The sequence below is a fragment of the Myotis davidii genome, unplaced genomic scaffold (genome assembly GCF_000327345.1).
Source record: "Myotis davidii unplaced genomic scaffold, ASM32734v1 scaffold415, whole genome shotgun sequence".
In the NCBI taxonomy this organism is placed as follows: domain Eukaryota; kingdom Metazoa; phylum Chordata; class Mammalia; order Chiroptera; family Vespertilionidae; genus Myotis; species Myotis davidii.
The window spans coordinates 5,537,011-5,555,240 of record NW_006287951.1 but is presented as its reverse complement, the minus strand read 5'-3'; the positions used below and the strand labels follow the sequence as shown (position 1 = coordinate 5,555,240).

Below are 18,230 nucleotides of genomic sequence, written 5' to 3'. Positions count from 1 at the left end.
TCATGATTACTAATATCATTATTATCAGGAAAATAGAAAAGTTAAGCCAGACCAATGTCTCGTATCTGTTTCAGCTAAAATCTCCCAACTCCTACCCAGGTGACAACAGTATGAGTCTTGGGCACGGGCCCATGTGGTCTCCATGCGGCCAGCTGGCCTGGCCCTCCCCGCTCCCACCCCCTCCAGGCTCAGAGGGTGCCCTGCCCCACTCCCAGTGCTGGACCTGACATGGAAGTCCCCCAATCTGCCTCACCCTGCCTACATGCTGATGGACCCTCAGGAACAGGCCTCGCCAGGGAAGAGGGAGCCTGTGGCTCAAAGTTGGGTGACTGTCTAATTTACGGTCCAAATGAGGCCACTTTTAACAGTGAAAGGGGCACTGATAACAGTTACCCCAGAACAACATGCATAACCAGGACTGTGTGGCCCCGGGATGCATGGGTACCCACTCTCAGACACCCCAGGTCTGAGGCCCTGCTCCCCTCTACAGAAATGTAAGTCCACCTCTTCAGAATGACCTCCTCTGATGACTCCAGACCTCTTAAGGCCAGGTAGTCTGCAGGCCCCTGAACAGCTACACCCAACTTCCAGCCATGCGCCAACTACTCAGTGTTTTTAATGCCCCTTCACTGTTCCTGCCAGCTGAGTGACTCTGGAAAAGTGGCTGATTAAGCCTAGTGTCTAAGTTGTCTCTTAGGATTTAAAGAGGAGACCCCTGGGAGGCCGAAGAGCCCAGGTTCATTGCACCCCCTCCCTGGTCTAAAGCCCTAGATACCCAGACCACGCCTACCCCCAACATGCTCTTCCACATCCCGGATGATCCCAGCAATTCTTCTGACAGCCTGGGCAGCCACCACTTGGACAATAGTTACAGTCACATGGTCTCACTCGGGGTCTCCCTGTATGCCTTGTTGGAGCCTCACAGAGATCCTATAGGTACGTGCTGTCATTAACACTGAGGGGCGAGGAAACTGAGACACAAATAAGTAACTTGCTCAGGTTCTGCATGAAAGTGGCCAGCCAGGCTTTGACCCCCAGCACCTGCAGAGGCCTTAGAAGCAAAGATTCACAATGTATGGGGTGAGATGCGCTTAGGTTAGGCCTAGATTCCAAGCCTGACTTCACCAATTCCCAGCTGTGTCCCTGGACAAGTTCCCTTTTGTAATGAGTTAATTTGACTGAGGCTTGTTCTAGGATCAAAAGGGATAATGAACGCATAGGTACCTTATAAAGTGTGGGGCCAAAGCAACACACAAATGTATCTGCTGCAACAGTCTCACCAGTGAATCCTCTGCCAGTGAATCCTCCACTGTGTCCCCAGCAAGATACTATATGCCTGGCCTGGAACATGCTGTCCACAGTCCGTACCCTCAGGGCCCTGCCCTCAGGGGCTCGGGGCCTGGCCTTGAGCCCCGGTCCCCTCAGAAGGTCCCCTCTGCTCTGAGAGTGGAGCTTGCCATCCCAGGAGCTCCAACCATCAGGTGCTGGCAGAGGCAGCCCCATTTCGGTGAGGCTGTATGTCGGCTTCCTCCAAGTCTTCATCCCAGAGATGTGCCTGCAGTGGGGCCACCAGTGTTGTCCAGAGCTACATCTACCAGGCAGCCGGCCAGTTAGCCAACGGAGTGGCCAGTGGGCTCCAGTGCTCAGCTGGCCAGTGCACTGAATGTCCACAGGACGCCCTCTGCGGGCAGGACACACGTCTCTGAAATATGGCTCATCCTTCTACCTTCCTCTCTCCCCGCAAAAAAGTGTACTTTTCCTCCTACTCACCACTCGCCCACCATGGAGCCCACATGGTGTGGGTTATTGGAGCCCCAGCTAAATGGGGCGAGCTACCGTTTTTAATCTGTCGAAGAAAGTGTACCAGAGCTGGGAGCAGGCAAGGTCGGGCACAGGGACAAGGAGCAGGGGCTGGGCTCATGTGGTCTGCGGGCAGCCTGTCCAGCCTTATCCCTCGGAGCCAGTCCTCAACCCTTGTGCCTGCCCGGCCACATCTCTGCGTGAGAAGGGTCCCTCCCCCCAGAGGGTCAGCCAGAGGTGAGCGTAGGACAGATAGCAGGCTTCTCAGCTTCCTGCAGTGTGAAGTGGGCACTAGATTATTACACCTCGGAGGGATACAGGCCAAAAATATCAGATTCCAGGGGAGTTTTGAGTGACATGGAATGTGACAGAGCATGGCCTTCAGCAGGGTGGCCGGCCCTGCCTTTCAGCACCCATTCTCATTCAAGGGTCCAAGCTTCTCAGAGAAAGATATAAACTTGTTCACACTAAAATGTGAATGATCAAATGTTCTTCATGCATTACACTTCAGAAGAGTTTTCACAGAAAATACGTAAACAGAAATTTCCAATATAACTCTTCAGACATTACCTTCCATACAAATGCATACACACACACACACACACACACACACACACGGACATGCACAAACACACACATATAAACATACACATGCACACACACAAACACACATAACTCTATACCAGGAGTCCTCAAACTACGGCCCATGGGCCACATGCAAATACAAATATTGTATTTGTTCCCGTTTTGTTTTTTTAATTCAAAATAAGATATGTGCAGTGTGCATAGGAATTTGTTCATAGTTTTTTTTTAAACTATAGTCCGGCCCGCCAACGGTCTGAGGGAGAGTGAACTGACCCCCTGTTTAAAAAGTTTGAGGACCCCTGCTCTATACAAACCAAACTATTTAGTATTTCCTGAACCCCCTATACCCTCTCTCCCTACCAGGTACTTATATGATCTACAATCCAAAGCATTTCCCCACTTTGTTTCCCTAATTATCTTCGATGAATCCTTCAAATGAATCCCAGTTGCCACCTCCTCCAGGAAGCTTTCTGTAGGCTCCCTCTCTCTAGGCTGCATGAGTTGCTCCATGGTATGTCCTCTGTGCATCCCTCCAGCAGAGCCCCACCCCCGCCCACCCTGAGCTGTCCTCATCTGTTTCCTGACCTGACTCTCCCACTAAACTGTCAGCTCCTGAGGGCAGGATCGGGGCTCATTTTCCATTTCATCCCTGAGGCCCAGCACACGGCTTGGCACAGACTAGGTTCTTGGAGGATGTTGACTGGATGAAAAAGTGACAATCTGCATCAAGGAACCGTCTTTCTTCCTGAGTAATGAAGGCAGAGCCCCTGCCAGGAGCATATACAGCCAAGCGCACGTGGAGGAGCCAAGTGTGGCAGGGTTGTGCACCCCCACACACGGGAATCCACAAAGACACAGGCTCCTCCTCTGACCTAAAGGCACTCATCATTTCCTGAGAATCACTTTGACTATAGCTGGGAAAAACGAAACAAACAACATCAAAGGCTGGAAGAACTGGTGGAAGACACTGTGCCTCTCAGCATGCCACTGGGGTCCCCAGAGGTACATCAGCTGAAAAGTGTTTGAATTAGCCTGTAAACAAATATGCCATGTCAAGCTGTGACCTCTCAGACCCAAAGCAGTCCCCACCCCTCCAGGCCTGAGGGCTCCCAGCCCACCTCACGAGGTCCCCATGAGGCAGGCCGATGGCTTCTCACCCACACCCATTACTATGACAGCCCGTGCGTCCAGCCCACCCGTTTCTGTCACTTGAGCCTAAAGCAACAGCTCCTCCTTTCTGCCACCCTCAGCAACAAGCCTGCTGGGAGCCAGGGCACACCAGGATGGCAGGAGCTGCCCAGGGTGCACTTGCCCCAGACCACACATGGGTGTGCCCACCTGCCCATCCAGCCACACACCGCACCCCTAGGAGACTGTGCAGTGAAGGGCCGAGAGCAGTGCCCCTGGAGGTGCTCCACTTGGGTTCGAATCCTGCCTGACTCCACTCACATTGATGAGCTGGGTGATCTTGGGCAAGATACTTCACCACTCTGGGCCTCCATTTCCTCAGCTACATAATGGGGGAAATACTATATCTTATCTCATAAAATAGGATGAAGATCAGATCTACCTACTAGTAAAGAGCTCCTCACAGTATCCAGCTATGGTGAACACTCAATAAATGTCAGCGGTCATGGTCACACACCCCCATCTACAGAAATCTGCACTGCTGACCTGTGACTTCCCTGTAAGGAAGTCTTAGTCATAGGCTAAGAAGTTCCCTTCTCTGGCTCTAAGGGGCAATCACAGTGCCTGAAAGGCAGGGGCATGGTAAGGACTCACCGTCATTCATTCATGCAACAAACATGAGTAGTCATCTACAATATGCCAGGTTCTGGGGAACCAGCGATGGGACAAGGTCCAGCCCTGCCTTCAGGAGCGCATGTCCAATTAGCAGCACGGAGGGGGGAGCAGATAGTAACAAGTATGTTTTTTACCATAACTGGGGGCAGGGGGAGAAAGATACAAACAAAACCGAAGCTTGAAGAATGGGTGGAAGACACTGCCTCTCAGCATGTCATTGCTGTCCCGAGACACATTACCTGAAAGTGCCATAAGGAAGCGTGGGAAGGGGGGAGGGGTCAGTGAAGCGGGGAGGGGGATAATGCAGCCTTGGGAAATCACGGCAGGCTTCTTGTAGGAGGGAACATCTAAGTACTGAAGGCTGAGCATGAGTAGCCTATGAGGGGGTGAAGAGGGTGGGAGATGAACCAGGATGCACCGGCTCAAATTAACTAACTAATGCTAACAACCACCACAACCAATAGTTCCATCTTCTGGGCATTTTCTCTGTGCCAGGGCCACTGGCAAGCATTTTGGCCACACCTTCAGCACAGTGGAGAGGGGACCTACAGTCCCTCTCTGTGTTCTGTTCCTCAGTGGTGTCTGGAACTTGGGTACCCAACAAATATTTGTAGAACGAATAAAGATCAGGCACCCCTAGGAAATTGGTTCTAATATGGTCCCCATTTTACAGATGGGGAAACTGAGGATGTCCCACAGCTAGCTGTGAGACGGAGCTCGGATTGGAGGGAGCTCTGTCTGGTGTCCGGCCAGGACTCTCCCCACTTAGTCTCACTGAGGGCGCGCTTGGCCTGTAGAGACCTCCGCAGCCAAAGCAGTCACTCCCTCACATGCCCTTGAAAGACCCTGTCATGGAAAATCACCCCAGCTCTCCTCACAGTGGGCTCTGTGAGGAAGGCTAGCCAGCAGGGTGCCCATTGCCCACCCGCCCCACCCCCATGCCGCTGGCTCTGCAGCCTGTGTTTACATTTCTCCCTCAATCTGGAGGCTGCAGATTGAAATTATCTCCTCTCCTGTGTCAGCCCGTCCTGAGCCTCCAGCCCCAGCACCTCCCAGCAAGCCTGAGGCAGCCACAGCTGGACTCTGATAAAGAAGGCTCTGTCCCATGGGTTTTTGATGGGGGGAGAGGAAGGGCTCACTCAGCCAGCGGCCCTCCCTGCCTGGGGACTGAGGGGAAGTGGATGGATCCCCCATCCCAGCCACCTCTTGGGGAGCAGAGTCTGTGGCTGGCCCCAGGCCTCCACACTGACTTCCAGGGAAGTAGAGAGATGCAAGGCCTCCCTCACTTCAGACTCTGTTTCCTCATGGCCGTCCTCACTATCTCTGTGATTAAAGTACTTGCTGTGCAACCCTGAGCCAGTTCCCACCTCTCTCTGGGCCTCATTTCATTCGTCTGTACAGTGAGGGACTAGGGTAGATGTTCTTGGGTGATGTGCAGGGATCTGCCTTGTGCCAGGCTCTTCTAAGCTCCCTGAGGCCAGTCCTCATTCTTATCTGCACCCCCGGCACCCAGCACAGTGCCTGACCGTCAGTAGGTGCTCGGGAGTGTTTGCTGACTGAATAAATTATGAATATCTGTCTGTCTCCCTGCCTTGCCAGTGATGTCTTCCCTTTCCCCGCCCTCAGGGCTCCCATGAGCCCTAGCACACCTTGGAACCCATTTCCATACTCCGCTGGCCAGCAACAGACCCCAGGCCATTATCTCCATCTACAGAGTGATCTTTCCCCACCCTGCTCTCAGTGTGGAGCCTCAACAAAAATCGCTTAGTGCACTGAAAGATCTCAATGAACACTAACTATTACCATTATTATAGTGTCAGGTAAGTTCATTCACACTAACATCTTAATAGTCAATATTAAATGAACAGTTCTCTTTTCTAGAAGGGACAACCCCAGAGAACAAATCTCTAAGCATGATATCCCAAGTGCTCCGTGACATCTGAAGAGACTAGCCTGGCTCCCAGTGTGAGAAGGAGGCAGGGCAGGCCTTCCAGCAGGGATGCAGGGTCCTGAGGCTAAGGTCCATGTCTCCAGACAGAGAAGGGAGAGTCAGGGCAGGAGCTTGTCAGCTGGGAAGGCTGTAAGGACACGTTCCTGTGCTGATGGGCCACATACTTAGCGTCACCTGGAATAGTGATGGCAATAGTGCCAAAGGTGGAAATGCAGGCAGAGAAGCCTGGGATGGGATCAGCATGGGCTGAGCCATGCGTATGCTCTTTTGCAGGAAGCCAAGCTTGGCTTAGAACCAGGTGCCAAGTCCAAGGAATTCGCAAAGAGCTAAGATAGGCTGAGCAACAGGTCCACAATACAAAACAACCACAGGCGCAGTGAGTGAGTGCTAGCCTGTGGCATAGCTAGCATTGAACTCCTACTCATACTTCAAAATCCTGATAAGGATTTCTACTCCTGGTAATGCTGTGGATTTGATATTCTAAAACAAACAAACTTCAGGTTTTAAAAAAAAAGTACTGGGTGAAATACACCAAACAATCTTTTTATATATTTTTAAAATTTGTTTCAGAGAGGAAGGGAGAGGGAGAGAGAGACAGAAACATTAGTGATGCAAAAGAATCGTTGATCGGATGCCTCCTGCACACCCCCTACTGGGGACTGAGCCTGCAATTTGGGCAGGTACCCTGACTGGACTCGAACCGTGACCTCCTGGTTCATAGGTCGATGCTCAACCACTGACCCATGCTGACCAGGCTCAGACAATCTTTTTAAATGCAGAGCTGAACTTGCAGTAAGTAAAACAAGGACTCTCCAAAGGTCAGAGGTGAAGAGGAGATGGGCCTCCAGCCTGGAGGGTCGGTGCTGCCCCAGGGCGGCTCCAGGGCATTTGCTGACACCAGGACACCGGAGTCTCAGGGTTTATTGGCAACGGGGGAGACAAGTCCATGACATATGTATGATTGGATCCCCTATCCCACTCATCTCCCAAACACAGAAGTTATGGGAGAGGGCTACAGTGAAAAGATGAGCCCCCCCCCCAAAAAAAAATCTGCCCACCATCAAAGGAAGAAAAGATAACTCAACCATTTTAGATCTGTAATTTAATCTTAGGCTCGTATCTAAGTGGGGAAAAGGAAAATAAGAGAATGAAGATTCTGCTGAACTCATAACCATAGCCTTGCACTCTGAAAATATGAGTTCAAATTTATATTATCTCCTCAGTTCAGAAAACCCCAAGAAGTTAAAGCTGTCTCAGGCCAGCAGTGCCCCGCAACGCCTGGCAGAGGCCAAAGCTAATTGTCTCTGGAGGAGCACACCATCAATCCAGGCCCCGAGGTCCCTAGAGATCTTGGGGAGTCAAATAGAGCTTGCAAAGAGGTGTAAGACACATGAGGAACCACAGTGGGAATCCTCAGAAACAACCAATAGTAGAATTATATCTGTCGGACTTTAGACGCTGGAATAATTAGATACAGTATATTAAATAAGTAAGTTTAAAATGTTGAACAAAGTAAAATAGTTGAAAATTCAAGCAAGAAACAGACTACTAAAAATGACCAGGCTGATTGGATGGGTAGATAGATAAATGGATAGATAGATAGATAGATAGATAGATAAAACTCCTTGAAACAAATTCAAATCATTGAAATTGAAAGCCCAGTGGAATTGGTTAAACGGTTAAATAGAGAATTCATGCACTGTAAGAGAGATCTAAAGAAATTACTTATAGGGCAACACAGAGATAAAGAGATAAAAACATTAGCGACATGAACGATAGAATGAGAAGATCTAAATTATGTCTAATTGGAAATCCTGAATATGAGATTTAGGGACAAGCAATCTTTGAGAAATAATGAGTAAGAATTTTTCAAAATTGACAAAGGACATGAATCATCAGATTCAGGAATCACAAGAAATCCCAGCAGAATAAGTAAAAATGAAATCACATGTAGACACATCATAGTGAAACTGCAGAAAAACCTTTAAGAATGCCCCAGGGGAAAGGCAGATTGCTTATAAAAGAACAAGCAGACCAATAACCACAAGAGCAGCCAGAGGCAGTGGGCTAACATCTCCAGCATGGTGAGGGAAAATAACTACCTAAATTCTAAATTCAGCGAAACTCTCACTCAGATATAAGAGGGCAGTTCTCGGGCTCCTGGCGCCCCAGCACACCCAAGTGCCCCGAGTCTGGCCCCAGTTCAGGGTCCTGGCGGTGCTCAGGGCAAGGTGCTGAGGCACAGCCTAAAAAAACAGGTGCTCAAGCCAAACAACTGCAAGGTGCTGTCACCAACGCGGAGAAGCATCTAGAAGAGCTGTGCCAAAGCTTTGCTGCGTATGTGCAGGGAACTGCAGGACTGCGAGACAACGCAGACCTGCTGGTGAACCTCTGCATGCCTGCCAGGGGTGGGGACGTGCGGCCCGAGGGCCACGTAAGGCCCGTGAAATCATTTGGTCTGGCCCTGCCAAGGCATTAGGGGTGAATTAATTAAATGTTTGACCAAATATAGCAGGCTAGTTTTTAAGTTGATAATTTTGTATGGCCCGAGAATGATGTTGATGTTATAAACATCCAAATGGCCCTTGGCAGAAAAAAAGTCCCCCCACCCCTGAGAGACCCCCCACATTTAAAGCAAGGCCTGAAAACTGTGCTGGTGAGTTTGCCAAGCTTTAGGATCACCAACAGACAGAGGTTGAAATACTTAAAGCTAAAGTAGCTGAACCATTGAAAGCTTATGGAACCATTGTAAAAACGAAAGAAGCTGACTTAAAAGCAACATTAACAGCAAGGAATTGAGAAGCTAAACAATTAACTCAGCGAAACCCATCTGACTGAGTGTTATTTCACAGGCAGAAATGAACTTACAGAGAGTGACAATGGATGCTACTCAAACAACTCATCATCTGGAGGAAACGATTGACAATTTTTGAAAGCAGAAAATAAAGCATAGAAAGACTATATTTTCAGAATGTATCACTATTCAAATGTTATTTCACAGCATCGCTTCAGAGGTCCACACTGCTGCCTACCACAATCTACAAAAGATTGTTGAAGAAGATTTTAAGGTTTTCTGAAACTCTCTATATCCACCAGGTTGTTCATCTCGACTAGATATTGCAAGAGCAAATTCAAAGTCACCTCTTCAGAGATCACTGTCAGCTAAGTGTGTACCTGGAACAGGAAAGGTATCTACCTGTCGACTAAGAGAATCAGCAAGCAGAAGATGATGGTGAAGAGGATGAAGCCTTAGATATAAAGACGAGGAAAATTAACTTTCTCAACTAAATTTTACATTTCCATTTTTATCTTAGATGACTGGAAATCCAGAATTACTGAATTATAAAACTTTATACTGGCTTGGTACATCAAACCTCAAAATGAAATCCTACGGGAAATGGAAAATAATTAAAGGAAATTTACGCTGACAAAAATGAAAGCCTTAAAAACATTACACACCAGTCATTTCAACATCCTGTCTAGCAGCCTGTGATCTTTTTATACAGGCTCAGTGGTCAACCTAAGAACCAGGAGGTCATGGTTGAATTCCCAGTCAGGGTACATGTCCAGGTTGTGGGCTCGATCCCCAGTAGGGAGCATGCAGGAGGCAGCCAATCAATGATTCTCTTTCATCATTGATGTTTCTATTTCTCTCTCCCTCTCCCTTCCTTTCTGAAATCAATAAAAAAAATATATATATTTTAAAGTATTTCATATTAATTAATGCACTATACCTAGTTGATGACAAAAAATGAAATATTTAACAATTTCACTTGCTTCTTTTAGGTGAAGACACCATGCTTTCATTATCAGAAAAAGGTCCTAGAGAGTCATTCTGATTAAATACAAATCCTATTCCTGTAAAGCCTTCATCAGAGAAGACGTTTCTTTTCTTTCCCTTTTTCTTCACTTTCATTACAACTTGAAGTCTCATCATTTAATACATAATTTTACTTTTCAACAAGAGTGTAATCACTCTTTAATTAAAGGCAATGAAAACCCAGTACATAAGTGTTTTACAGCTCTACTTAAAACATAAATTTTAGCTTTAGAAAGAAAGCCACATTCAGCCTGATTCTAATTTTAAAACAAAACTGATGTCAGGCTAAAGCTGTACATGGTGCTATGACTTTTGAAAAGCTAATTTGGTGGAATGTTGCTGAAGAAAACATCACAAAAAAACCATACATCATTAAAAACCTAAGATAATTTCACCAAATTACCATCTAATAAAGAAAAGAGTACACAGTCACTCTTATTCCTGAAAACGTAAAACAACTGAAAGAGACTTGCATTGTGTCTGATGCTTTTGTTTCCTTGCAGGGGGAGCTGTACTTGTTATTTCATGAGTCCCAGTCAGGCATATAAACATTTTGAAATTTATAAAATTATTTGGGAAAGCTACAAAAAGCAATGACTCATAACAGAAAAATAAAGACTTTCTGGGGGCAGGGGAAGAGTCAGAGGACAATACTGTGGATAGGTGAGAGGATAAAAAAGATGTGGGATATATACACACAATGAAATACTCAGCCTTAAAAGGAAGGAAATCCTGCCATTTGCAACAACGTGGATACACCTAGAGGACATTATGCTAAGCGGAATAAGCCATAGGCAGAGACAGATGCTGCATGATCTCACTTACATGTGGAATCTAAAATAATCAAACTCAGAGAAACATAGAGTAGAATTGTGGTTACCTGGGGGCTGAGAGGAGGAGAGAAATGGGGAAATGTTGGTCGAGGGGTACAAAGTTCCAGTTATGCAGGATAAGTTCTGAAAATTTAATGTACAACAATGTGACCAAAGTTAACAACACTCTCTTGTATACTTGAAATTTGCTAAGGGTTATCATCATGCAAAGAATACACACACAAATAGTAACTATCAAGGTGATGGATATGTTAATTGGTTTGATCATGGTGAACATCTCACAATGTATACATATATCAAATCGTCAAGTTGTGCATCTTAAATATATACAATTTTAATTGTCAATTAGACCTCAATAAAACTAGAAATCAGAGGACAATAGCCTTTCAGACAAAGAACCAAACTTGTCAAGTGTGTTTTGGAAAGCTCCTATCTTTGGGAAGAGTTATGGGGGAGGGAGGAGTCCAGATCACACACTTTCACTAAAGGACCAAAAGAAGAAAAACGGTTTCAGAAAGATCTTGAATAAGATGGAACTGAGATCAAAGAAAATAGTAAATATGTACACAAAGCTAAACAAGCATCAGTTCTATTAAATGAAAATAATGGCTCAGATTGGGACAAAAGATCATTTGAAACTGAATTAGTGGACAATGATAATAGTAAGACATGGGAGATGAGGGAAGGGTGATTATCTTTAAGCATTAAAGGTATCTGCTGAAGTTTTTAAGAGTAACCACTAAAATGAAAGCTAAACTTTCCACCTCAAGAGAGGAAGAAATAGAATTTTTTCAAAAGTCTTAAAATTAAACAAAACATGGATAGTTCCCGACTTTGAGGAGCTCAGAGTCTCCTCAAGGGGACTCTGAATGCAGGGAACAAGCAAATAAAGACATAATTCTACTGACGTGGTTTGTTTTTTTTCTTTTTTATTGATTTCAGAGAGGAAGGGAGAGGGAGAGAAAGATAGAAACATTAATGATAAGAGAGAATCATTGATCAGCTACTGGGGATCCAGCCTGCAATCCAGGCATGTGCCCTTGACCAGAATAGAATCTGGGACCCTTCCATCTGCAAGCTGATGCTCTATCCACTGAGCAAAACCGGCTAGGGCTACTGACAATGTTTTAAATGCCTGATAAGGTCAAGTACTGATGAGAACACAGGGATATGGGTTGCGATAGTCACAGCTCATATGAGTGTAAATTGGTTCAATTGCTCCAAAGGGCCGCTTGCCATTGGCTCCCCTGGTATGCCCCTCACTGCCAGGCCCTTAGAGCTGTTCGCCCATGTGCAGGTGTGTGCAAAGGACGTACATATGGGCATACTGCTGCAGCATTGTGTGCATACCAAGTCCCGGAAACTACCTACATATCTATTAATAAAAGAATGGGCAGAAGTGCCGTTTAGCCATGACAGAGAATATTTCTCCTCAGTAAAAGGAAGACAAGGTAGATGTACTATGTTCTATTATCAAATATCTAATATCAAATACTCACCCTACACACACACACCCCAGCACCATCACCACCTCCTCCCAGCAGGGCTCGTCCAAGCCCAGGAGAGGGCCGTGGCACCTCACAGATGCATAGTAAGTGTGAGCTGCAGAGCTGAGCAAGGCCAAGCATACAGAGAGGGGTCGGGAGAAAGAGAGAGATGAGGAGCCAGGAGTAGCTTCCAGCAGAAAGAGAACAAGAGGGGAAGGAAGTCCCTGGCTGACACTATGGGGATGCACCACCGTCCACAGGGAAAGGGCAGACGCAGAGGAGAAACCCACAGACCCAAGCACAGCAGCTGCAAAGGTGCTCACACTCCACCCAGGCCCACATCCAAAGGGATCTGGGCGCTGGGAACAGACCGGCCTGAGGGTAGGAAGAGAGGCTGGAAAAGGCCCAGGCAACAAGCCCCGCCCTTGCCTCCTTCCCACACTATCAGCTCTCGTCTTCCTGTTTGACCAAACTTGTCAAGTGTGTTTCTGAAAGCCCCTATCTTTGGGAAGAGTTATGGGGGAGGGAGGAGTCCAGATCTCAGGGGCCACAGTGACCAGCCGGCCCACAGCTCTGCCTTGAACTCCCAGAGCGGGGAGGTCTGCAGTGCTCGGGCCACAGGGCTCACTTCCTACCAGGCTTCTCTCCCATGGGGGGCCTAAGGGTTACATAAATCTTAGGGGGTGGGGGTGTCTGTATGCGTGTGTCTGTCTGCCAGTCTGTGTGTGTTTACGTGCCTGTGTATGTGCGTGCTCCACTTCGACTCCTACCGGGCCGCATATGAAATTGTCTCCCACTGTGTGCTGGGAACTTTTCTGGACACTGGAGATCAATCAGCTTCTTTCCATGTCTGAGTCCTGCCTACCTCTCATGCCTCTGCACTCACCGCTCTGTGCTTTATATGGAAGGTCAGTACATCCTACACACGACAGGCTGCTTCTCAGGGCCATGCCTCCCCTCAGTGCTGTTCCTGCTGCCTGGGACTCCTTTCCTCTCCTACCTGGTTAACATTTTTCTCTTTCAGGTTTGGCTGGGGTGGTACTGGCTCCAAGAAGTCGTCCCTGTCACCCCTCCATCCCTAGCTGGGCTAGATGTCTCTCTTCAGGACTTCATCACGTTCCGGGCTTATGTCTATTGTGAAACATGCAGCAATACTAAAACCAACATCAAAGGGGTGCTTCCTGTGTTCCAGGAGTTGTCCTGAGAAGTTAACATGTATTAATGTATTTAATCTTCATAATATGCCTATGAAATGGGATAGTTTCTAGCTCCTGAAAGCCATTCTCTCTCTCTCTCTCTCTCTCTCTCTCTCTCTCTCTCTCTCTCTCTCTCTTTTTACTAACTTAGCTCTAATTCTGTTGGGAATAGCAATGTGTCCAGCTTAATAATCACATCTCATTCCTAATCTTGCAATTAAATTATGACCAATAGGATGTAGGTAGAAGTTGTTAGGACAGAGTTATGAGGAAACGCTTCAAAGGGTGACTGGTGCAACCGGAAAGCATGTGTTGCCCTTACCCTTTAATCCTTCTTCCAGCCTGGAATGTTAACATGATGGTTTGAGCCATAGCAGTCATCTCGTAACCACGAGGCAATTTTGAAAAAGAAAGCCAAAAATGATGGAAAAGAAAAAACAGAAGTAAGTTCTACATTTGATATGGCCAAGTAAACTCCTATCGGACCAAACCTCCCAGTGATAGTAACTATTAACTGGACAAAATTAAAAATACAATTATCTAAAGTCACTGGAGAATAAACAAAGGCAGATTCTGGATGGGGGTTGATATTTGGAATAAGGGATTGGGAACAGGCTCCCATTTTTATGGCTTTTACTTGAACACAGTTCCCAGTCAGCTTAAGCAGCCACTGAGCAGAAAGCACCATGTGGGGGACTAAAACTCTTATAAAAGCCCTCAGTTTTCTGGTTTAAACAACCCAAGGAGAAAGCTTGGGGACACCTTAGCTGCTGGAAAGTGAAAGGGTAATTCTAGAAAGGAGAGAGCCCAAGAAAATGAGCCCTGAATTCTATGCATAAGCTGCCAACCCCCAGTGAGTGCTGACCCAGCCTTCATGGACCAGGCTCAAAGCCGCCTGGGGGTGAGAGACCTCGGAGATTTGCATTGCTGCCTCAGAAACAGTTTGCCCTTTGAGTCCAATCAAGTTCATTACCAGCTACAACAAAAAATCAACACTCTCCGTAAGAATATAACAAAGACCAGTGCCTCCACAATATTACACTCACAATGGCTAGGCTGCAATAAAAAAGATTAGTCAACATATATGAAGAACAGGAATACATGTCCAATTTGCATGAGACAAGACACAGATGTTGGAATTAGCGGACAAAGCTTTTAAGGGCGTTATTATATTTATGATCAAGGATGTGAAGAAAGCTCAGTAGTAATAAGTAAAGATGGGAACCGATGTTTGTGCTGCTGCCTTTGGGTGACTGTACCTGGAGAAGATGGGATACCATGCAGAGTTGGGATTGAGAGGAGAGAGAGAAAGACAGGAGAAAGGAGGGAGATAAAGAGAAGAGAAAGGAAAAAAGAGGGCGAGGCGAAGAGGGAGAAAAGTACCAAACAGCAGGGGTTCCAATGGCTACAGAACAGCATCCCGAGAGGGGACAGCTGCCCCTGCGTCCTCACCACCGTGACCGGACAGTCGCCCTTTTCCAGGTCCTCATGCTGCCACTTCAGGGGCACTGTTCACCCTGCGACCCTCCAACTCCAGCTTCCTCATAACCTGCTGCATCCAGGCACGGACATTCCAATACTCATGCAACGTGCAGGGAGAGTGAACGGAAACAAACACAGGCTCTACTATGAAGCAGGAGAGTTACAGGATAGGACTCGTCCTGTACAGCTGCAAAGCCCCTCCCATCCCCGCTCCCAGCTTCCATCCACGTGGTGGGCACCACCATCAAGCCTGAACCCATGTGGACTTGCACCCAGTGGCCCCCGGGAGGACTCCATCTAGACAGCCAGGCTACCAGCATTGCCCAAACACACCTTCAGGTTGAGGTGCAACAGGGCTGTGTGTGTGTTTCAAGTGGTCTTGGGAGGACTCTGGGTATAAAACTCAGACTAACAAAGAAGTTCAAGGTTTGGTTTCGGCAAGCACAACACCCAAGTCGTAGCCCTTTGTTCACTGGCAGCAGCAAACAGAACAAACATAAACATCAGCACCTGAGCCACATTCACCCCTGCCCCAGGCACCTTCACAGCTGATTCCTGCCCCTCATACTGGTTCCATAGGGTTTCAGCACAGTCTTCTCTCACTTTACATAGGCGAAAACAGGCCGTCAGAACATACAAGATGGATTTCATACAAAAAATGTGCCCCAGCCAGAGCTCTGTCACATCCCATTATGTCATCCCACCCTATTGCTGCTTGTGATATAGGCATGCTCATCTCCACTCAGCCGCGAGCTCTTAGCGGGTAAGAACTGTGTCCCTTCACTGCTGTCTCCAGCAGCCAGCACAGAGCAGACAGAGACTTGCAAGTATGATGTAAGGCTTATACCAGCCTTGGGAAGCGAAGACTGAGCTGCAGGGCCCAGCAGACATTCTCCAGCAGTCACCCCTTCTCTCCCAACAAGCCTGTGACCGCAGCCACCCCAGCGTTGGAGACCACCAGCATAAACACAACACGTCATCTTTAGGCAAAGGAAATTGAAACCAATGAACTCACTTGGCCACCTTTTTTTTTTTAACATCCCTCTAAAAACAAGTTAGGCAAAGCAACTGGTTCAGAACCTGGGGAGCTGGAATGCATTTAGGGGGCTGAGGTTGTCCAACCGGAACCTGCATATCCACAGACCCCACCTCATGTCCCGGGCCCTGACGTGCTGATTGAGCCCGGACAGGAAGAGTAACTGGCGGGTGATTGCAGACTATCCAGTGTCAGCTCATTGTTCCGGGAGGAAGCTGTCAGGACCAGACCTCCCGGGAGTGCCTGGGGCTTCTGGTTCTTATTTTTCCCTGTGTAGGTGGGAGGTTGTTGGGGAGGTAGGGGAGGGAGCCATCATCCTTTCTCCCACCCAATCGGACACTCCAGCCCAGGGTCACATTCCCAACTCCCAAAGCCTCGTATGAGGGGAACAGTGGCCACCTAATGCTGTTTTTCCCTGGGGTTCCCTTAAAAACAAAAGTTGTGTGCTTTTTAATTTTCATAAGAACAATGAACATCAGATCTACCTTCCTAACAATATTTTAAGTGTACAATACGGTCTTATTGGCTGCAGGTACACTGTAGTACAGCAATCCTCTAGAACTTACCCATCTTGCTTCACTGAAACTTTATGCCCAATGAATAGTAACTCCTTGCTTCCCCTCTGCCCAGCCTCTGGAAACCACCATTCCACCCTTTGATTCTATGAATTTGGCTATTTTAGATATCTCAGATAAGTGGAATCCTGCAGTATTGGTCTCTCTGTGGTTGGCTTATTTCACTTAGGATAATGTCCTCAAAGTTCATCCATGTTGTCGCATAGTGTAGAATTTTCTGAAGGCTGACTAGGATTCCATTATATGTATGCATCACGCTTTCTTTATCCATTTACCTGTGGATGGACATGTATATTGTTGCCACATCTGGGCTATTGTGAATAGTGCTGCAGCAAACATGGGAGTGCTAATAGCTCCTTGACATCTTCACTTCAATTCTTTTGAATAAATACCCAGAAGTGGGTGCACTGGTCTCATTTTTTTAATGTTGAGGAACCTTCACACTGTTTTCCACAATGGCTGCACCATTTTGCATTTCCAACAACAGTCTGCAGGGGTTCCAGTTTCCCCACATTCTCGCTAATACTTGTGTCTTTCGTTTTTTGACAACTGCCATCCTGACAAATGTGAAATATTATCTCATTGTGGTTTTGATGCGTATTTCTCTGATGATTAGTGATGGAGAGCATCTTTTCATATACCTGTTTGCCATTTGTGTGCCCCCTTTGGAGAAATGTCTATTTAAGTCCTAAACCCATTTTTTAACCAGGTTATTCTTTTTGTTGCTATTGAGTTATGGTGCTTTACATATTTTGAGGTTAACCCCATATCAAATATATAATTTGCAAATATTTTCTCCAAGCTTTTCAGTTTGATGTAATCACAGTTGTTTATTTTATTTTTGTTGCTTTCTCTTTTGTGGTTGTATCCATGAAACCACTGCCACGACAAACGTCATGAAGATTTTCCCTGTTCAATTTTAGAGTTTTAATTTCAGGCCTTATTGTCTTTAATCCATTTTGAGTTAATTTTTGTGTATGTGTAAGATAAGGGTCAATTTCATTCTTTTACATGTGGATATACAGTTTCCCAGTACCATCTATTGAAGAAACTATCACTTCCCTACTATGTATTCTTTGTACCCTTGTCAAAGATCACCTGACCATAAATGTATGGATTTATCTGGGCTCTGTATTCTGTTTCATTGGTCTATATTTTTGTTTTTATGCTGGTACCATGCTGTTTTGATTACTGTATCTTTATCATATATTTTTAAACTAGAGGCCTGGTGCACAGATTTGTGCACTGGTAGGGTCCCTTGGCCTGGCCTGGGACCTCTTGCAATCCAGGACCCGACAGGGGATGTCAGACTGTCAGTTTCGGCCCAATCCCCACAGGCCAGGCCAAGAGACCCCACCAGTGCACGAATCCATGCACTGAGCCTCTAGTATTTATCTTATAGTTTCAAAGCAATCACAATTATTCCCAATGGCTTTGAAAACACTGAGAAAAACAAATTAGTCTTGAGGAGGACCAGGATGCTTATACACTTTCTATATTCCTACACCTGTTGTAATAGCCAAGGAACTATTTCCTAAGTATATGATTTCTACAATAATGAAAAGTAAATAGCGAATTCAGGAACAATCCAGAATTTCCAAAATTCAAGTCTATTGCTTGATTTCCTTTTAGTTGATAAATTGCTAAATCATCTGCTTCAAT

The 18,230-nt window shown here is 46.5% G+C and overlaps 1 pseudogene; it reads left to right on the top strand.

Annotated features, from left to right (window-relative positions):
- Positions 1 to 797: 797 nt before the first annotated feature.
- On the top strand, positions 798 to 9,427 carry LOC102765194 (annotated as a pseudogene).
- Positions 9,428 to 18,230: the final 8,803 nt, after the last annotated feature.